This window comes from Calidris pugnax, unplaced genomic scaffold (genome assembly GCF_001431845.1).
Source record: "Calidris pugnax isolate Ruff unplaced genomic scaffold, ASM143184v1 scaffold138, whole genome shotgun sequence".
NCBI classification, from domain to species: Eukaryota; Metazoa; Chordata; class Aves; order Charadriiformes; family Scolopacidae; genus Calidris; species Calidris pugnax.
The window spans coordinates 1,396,695-1,403,731 of record NW_015090858.1 but is presented as its reverse complement, the minus strand read 5'-3'; positions in this window follow the sequence as shown (position 1 = coordinate 1,403,731).

The following is a 7,037-nucleotide window of genomic DNA, read 5'->3' as shown; positions in this document are numbered from 1 at the left end:
GCAGTCCAAAGTCTGCAGTGTTCTGCAGAGAGAGTTAAAGCCCTAAATACAGTTTCTCTGTCACAATAATTGACAGAAAACACGCAGGTGTGAGCTGCAGCCCCAGAGCCCTCTCGCGATGCTGTGCTGTGTCACCTCTGATCCCGGGCTGGCCGAGCCCACAGATTTTTTGCTTTAGCAGCAATTTTTTCCCTTTCCCCCTCTTTTCTGTAGTGAAAAGTTTCTCGCAGCATAGGAGCTGGAAAAGCCAATTAATGGCCTTTAATTACCTACCCATAACATACTAAACCAAAAGGTCTCTCGCGTCATTCTTTTGATGTTTACTAAAATAGAGACTTTGCTCCACAGACCTCTCCTTCACCGGCCAGAGCTCACGCTGAAGGTTAACAGCTCCCCGAGTTAATGATTATCTTTCCTTGTTTGCGCAGTGTTTCAGAGTCAAAACATGCCCACACGACTCCCCCGGGAATCGCCAGGCTCCGCAGGGAACACCTCCCTCAGCCCCTGCCCCGCTCCCCGGGAGCAGCCATGGCAGCACCGTCCCGCTGGGGTGGGAGCTGCTGTGAAAACCCCTCTCAAAATAGCCATTTCTAATCTCCCCCGGGGCCGTTAATCAGGTTTCTAATCCAGCAAAGCTGCCCGTACTGTAACGTGCTGCCAGTCCCGGGCCCCTCTCGGTCACAGCGTCACTGGGTCAGGGACTGACCTGGGCAGAAATAGCTGCAAAACAAATGTTCTGTGGGATGGGTCTGAGACAGTGGCTGATGCCGTGACCTGGATGGTGCTTCACCTGTGAAAGCCAGGGGTTACCAAAGGCTGGGCTGCCTAGAAATACAGCACAGCACCCTCTCCTAAGCTGAGATTTTCTGAGCACTGGAAGCAATCTCTGCTTTTCTGAAGACAAACACAATAGCTGGTCCTGTCCCATTGCCTTCAAATTAGATAGGCCTGCTCTGACGATGTGTGACAGTCACTGGTTTCTGGGCAGCCTCACAGGAGCAGAGGTTTCACCCCCTGAACCTTGGCTGAATTCCAGCCGGGGCAATCACATCTGCCTCCTGCCCCCCTTCCCTGCCTGGTCCTGACTCTCCTGGGGACCCGATGTACCACGGGGAGGGGGGATGACTGGTGCAGCCCACGCACAAGTATGTGATACTTACAGTATTAATGGGGTTCCTCTGGCCAAAGGCACTGTATAAACGTAAACTCATCACTCACAAGGCGATTCAGCATCCTGTGCATGGGAGCAGAGGCAGGGAAACAACGTTTTCCAAAGGTTAACATAGGCCCTGCACAGGACAGGCGTGGGGGTGGCATCATGCTCCTGCCCCACACCGTGGGTCCTACCAGCTGTACCCAAAATGAGAGCTCCCACCTCCCTCAGCTCCCAGCCCCGGCCTGGGCACACAACCCCTTCTGGTGCCCGCGGCTCCCGGGAGGAGCCTGGCCAGTGCAAGGTGCAACATCCGAGCCCTCAGACCACACAAGCTGTTGTCCTGGTGCCCGTTAACGAGCATTAACACGCTGCGGTTTTGCCACTCAAAAATCTCAAGACTTGTAACAAGAGCTGGGGCTTCACCCAGCGCCATCGGTGTGAAGGGTTTCATGGAAACTTCTCTGGTTTCGGTGGATGCCGGCTCTGGAAGCCAGGCTTATCTCCCTGAGCCACCCCGTCGGCCCCTAATTTGAATGATGGACGGGCGGCGAGGGCAGCAGCCGGGCCGTGCCAGCATCTCCAGCTTTCACAGCAAGGGTCGGTGACACCTCTCCCTGGGCTGGCCCATGGGGGCTCCCTGGGCACCGGCAGCAATAGCAGTAGAGCTGGTGGTTACCCCTCTTCCACATTTTTTTTTTCCTATTTTTCCCCATTTCCACATGAAGCTGAGACGCATAAATGTTTGATCCCCTGAGGCACTGGACTGAGACGTGGAGTTGGGCTCTGCCCTCCCAGGGGACTCTCCCTGTGGTGGGCACCGCCTGGCTCCAACCCTGAAACCACCCATGCCCGGACTGTCCACAGCCCTGCCGGGACATGGGACGCTGGCAGGGACTGACGGTGTCTGGGCGGGTGACGGGACGGACGCTGAAGGACCCAATGGGCCGGGACACGGACCTGAGGACCATCCCCTCCGCTCCCCATGGCAGCCCCCTGCCCCCCCAGACACAGTCTCCTCGGTACGAGCTCCAAGTGGCATCTGTTTTGGCTCCGCTGTTGCTCCCTGCGTCCTGGCTGCGCCGCAGGCCTGACGTTAACGGGAGGTGACGGGCGCCGGGCGCAGGGCTGGGGCGAGCGCCCGTTCCTCGAGAGCCACAGCCCTGTGAGCCATCACCCTCCGAGACACACACAGCTGAAAAAAATAATTAGGCCACGCTCTAGCAACGTGTAACTTGTTTTGTTATAGATTAACTGCTGCAACACACCCCGGGCACTTTGCTGGGCTGACCCTTTAACCTACTCTTCCCATGGTTTTTTTAAGGCAGAGGCACTCCAGATCACCATCTGGGCTTTTATGGGGGTGTCACAGAGCACAGGGACGTCTGTCCTGCCGCTGGGCATCCCCGGGCAGGAGACCGGGGACAGCGGGGGCCACGTCCAAGGACCCCAGCCCCTGGGTGGGGGGACACAGCCATGGCCAGGGGCCGAGACCCTTCCCCTCAGAGCCGAGGGGAGACGCGTGTGGCGACTGATTCATTCTTCCCTGAGCATTTGCCGGCTCCTGGCGGGGGCTGCCACAGCCCCTGTGCCCCCACTGACGGGTGACCCCTCCTTTCTGGACAGGTTTCAGGTTTTTCTGGCCCCGCAGCCCGTCACTGTCTGCTGGGCTGGAGACACCTCCCGGGGCCGCGCTTGGCCCCGTTCCTGCTGCTCCGTCCCCGGGACGGGCTGTGACCGTCTTGGCAGCACAGCCCGGGCCTGAGCGCTCCGGCTCCCAGCAGATTTCCCCGGCCTCCCCGAGTCCTTGCAAAAAAACCTGGTGATTTATTCTCGACAGCTCAGCTGGGCAGAGAAAAAACATGCTGCTCTTTACGTCTATTCTTAATTTCAATTGGGTATTTTTTTTATAACAGAGATTGCCAATAATAACCCAGCAGGAACAGCTCCTGGCCCCGTAACCGCCCATTTTCTGCCCTTTCCTGCAGCCTGGGCCAGCCCGGTCTCTGCTGACGAAGCGACGCAGCCGGGGGTCAGCGATGGCGTGAGGTGACCGTGCTGCCCCGGCCCGGGACGGTGACAGCGGGTGACACCCAGCCCTTTGCTGGCATTTGCACCATTGGAGGTGACAGCTTCCCCCCCCCCAAAATACCTGGCTATGGAAATATGTCCGGATGAAGAGCAAAACCAACACCAGCAGACAGGGCTTCCAGGGCAGCGCTTCAGGGTGGGAATTTTCCGGGAATACATTTATTCTGGAAATCAGAGGAGGGTTCCCAGCCCTTCTGGTCCCTGGGGGGCACCTGCAGGACCGGGAGAGGCCTGATGGGATGGGCAGAGGAGCAGCTGGGAAAATTGGACTCAGGTGGGGCTGGTTCATGTTAACAATTCCCTCGTTAGCGTTGGGTGTGGGGCTGCGAGGGCTGCTGCATCCCTGCAGGCCCAGCAAGGATAAACACAGTGTTTGCCTTATGGAGAGCAGGAATAAATACATCTGAGTTTTAAAATGTGACCCTCCAGGTTATTCACTATGTAAATATATGCTCTAAAATAATCAAAGCTGTAAAAGTTAATTAACATCTTCTTGTGTCTCTGCCTCCTCGCAGAGCTCCGCAAGGTCTGTGGCTGTGAAGCACAGCCAGAAACGAGGTTATTCAGCTGAGGACCTGGGAACGGCGGAGACCAAGAGACATCCCAGGGCTGGGGGAGAGGGAGGTGGATGGAGAAAGCAGGATTGTCGCCTGGGTGAGGCTGGCATCGCCCAAACTGGGCAGGGAAGGGCCAGCACCCAGCCGTGCTCCTGCTGGCTGGATCCCCATGGGACCAGGAGCCGATGCCTCTGTCCCAGGGCAAGGAATCCACACATCTCTTTGACCACTGAAGCTCAGGGGTCCTGTTGGCCACCAGCCCCTCTCCCCAGCAGCCCCGGATCCCACTGCTCTCCCCGGGGGTGGCCACGGGGCTTGACCCCTGTGTTGGTGCTGCCCAGGGGTGCGAGCGGCCGTGGGAGAGGGGAGGGGGCTGACCCCACACCCACCGCTGGGGCCTCCAAGCCCCCCTCCCTGCGGGCCCTGGGCCACCCCTCCCCTCCCAGCACTGGCCCACAAACCCAGCTGCAAACCCGGGCTGTGCAACAGATAAACACTGGGAAACTGGGCAGCCGCCAGGGACTTTGATCCCCAGCCATAAAACCTCCCCCGCAAGCTGACTTCTCTTGCGAAACAACCCCCCGGGGGCTGAGCCCACGCGTGCGGCCCCGGGAGGGGGGTCTGGCGCGTCGCCCGCAGCCCGTCCCACAGAGCTGTGGTGCTGGGGCCGGGCAAAGCTCATCACACCCAACGCCGGCCGTGGCCAGGGGCTGCTCCCACCTCTGCCCCGGGCACCGGCACCCACCGCTGCAGCCAGGATGGACGAAAACCTTCCCGGGGGGGAAACGAGGGGCAGAGGGCATGTGCCCAGCACAGCACCCGCATCACACCCAACGCCGGCCGTGGCCGGGGGCTGCTCCCACCTCTGCCCCAGGCACCAGCACCCACCGCTGCAGCCAGGATGGACGAAAACCTTCCCGGGGGGGAAACGAGGGGCAGAGGCCATGTGCCCAGCACAGCACCCGGCCGGGTGTGAAAGGGCCAGAGGTGCCCTCTGCTAAAAAGCTCAATGAACCATCAATGAATGATTTCTTTTTCCCATTTTTTTGTTACCTTTATTTTAACTCCAACACCATCCAGCCTGCTGGCGGAGTGGGGCCCTTAACGTTATTTAGAGACAAAGATGGGGAACAAGGAGATTTCTTTGTGAACACCAGATTGCAGTTTGATCAAATCAAGGCAAAATGGGGTCTGCACAGACAGGGATGTGTAAAAAGACAGCAGAAGAGCATCTGGGGCTTCTCATACCAAGGCAGCTCCCACTGAGGCAAACACAAACCCCATCCCATGGTCTGAAACGCTGCCAGATCTCACAGAAGGTGCTGGTCCCCCCAGAGCCGCTGCCACAAACACCCCAGGGCTCCAGGCAGACACAGAAGGAGCAGGACACAGGCTCCTGCGCTCACGGCCAGCCCTGACCTGCTTGTATTTAACCACTTTGTGGTTAAACCCTGATTTCCCCTGTTCTTGTTTGTCACTTTTATTAGCATTTCTGCTCCTTTATTTCTCACTGCAGCCTCGTCTCACACCCACGGACACACGTGTCAGTGAGATCCCTCTGTGCCTGGAGCTGATCATCCTGGGGCTGCGCCTCAACCTGCCACCGCGTCCCCGTCGCCCCCGGGGCCCAGGCGTTGAGGGCAGGGGTGCCATAAAGCCTTTGACATCACTCCAGTGTCACCTACCCGTGTCCCCAAGCACCGCAATAACTGGGAGAGCGTTGAGGGCAGGGGTGCCATAAAGCCTTTAACATCACTCCAGTGTCACCCACCCGTGTCCCCAAGCACGGCAATAACTTGGGAGTGTTTTCCCACTCTTCCAAGCAACCTGAGTGACTTCCATCACTCCCCTCCCTGTCTTCCCACAGCTGGATTCCAGCTGTAGGTCACACCTGGATTGTGTGGGTGTGCAGCCCGGGGCTGCTCCCCTCCAGGCACCCAGCTGGGTTCCCCTGTGTCTCGGAAGCTCTTGGTGCTGGCTGGGACCGAGCACAACTCAGTGCATTGGTGCTGAGCAGCGGAGCCTGCGCAGGGCTGGGGCTGTGGCAGCGTGGGGGTTCCTCAGAGGGAGCACTGAACGTCCCTGTACCCCCCGAGGTTCCCGTGGATCGGGGTGAAATCAGGGTTTGTCTCCGTGTCAGCCCCCAGAGGGATGGTCCCGGCTGCGGTCCCAGCAGAGGGGACGGAGGCAGGATGGCCACGGTGTCACCCCGACCAGGGCCAGGGCACCCACCAGCTCCACAGAGCCAGGCACTGACACCGCTCCTGGCCCTTTCTCTGGAGAGGGGACTTTTTTTTTTTAACAAAAAAACCCAACCAAACAAACCAAAAAACCCAAAACCAACCGAACAAAAAAAAATCTCAACCCCAAACATTTTTAAGGAGAAACAGGGATTAGGAATACTGTAAGTGGTGGAGACAAAGCACCAAAAATAGCATCCAAAGTTTCCTCGGCGCTGTGTCCCTGCAGGCAGCCTGCACTATATTTGTCTCCACTTGCCATTTCTGCTGCAATCAATTTGCAGTTGCCGCTGGCGAGGAACCCATCTATTAAAAGCTCGACTGAGATCTGCGGCGAAGATGTCTGTAACAAAAAAATCTGGCCATTCGTTTAAAAATAAATAAATAATAGCATCCTTCTCTGCAGATCCTCCCAGCCCCAACAAAATCCACTCAAATCCTCACCGGCCGCGCTGTCTGGGCTCGGGAGCAGCCGTGGAGCCCCCGGCGCGGTTCCCTTCACCTGGGGAGGGATTTGCTCCGCGGCCGCTCCGAGCCCTGGCAGCACTTGGCGTTCGCTGCGTCGGGGCCTTATCTCTGCGATTTGCTGCAGGCTGCCCAGGGGAGGCAGATTCCTCCCGGGTCAATTGCTTTTATCATAAAAACAAATGTTTTCTATCATCCCTTTCATCCTGGGATGAAAGCACAGATGGGAATCACGCGACTCCCCGCGCTGCCTTGGTGGGCCAGGCAGCCGGGTGCGCGCTCTCCCCCCGGAGAAACGGGGCAGGGGGACAGGGAAGGCAAATGGGAGCCTGGAGCAGCCCCTGCCTCTGCCTCAAAAATGGGGTGCCCCATGGGATGCCTAAAAAATAACCCCATGGTGGTCTCCAGAGGCAGCTCTGCCCCAAAGCATCATGGTGGGGGCTGCTGCCCTCCCAGTTCCTGCCAGACCCCGGCTGTGGCCGTTGGAGCCCCCGCAGGAGGGGGGACACGGAGGGGGGCAGGAGGGGGGAC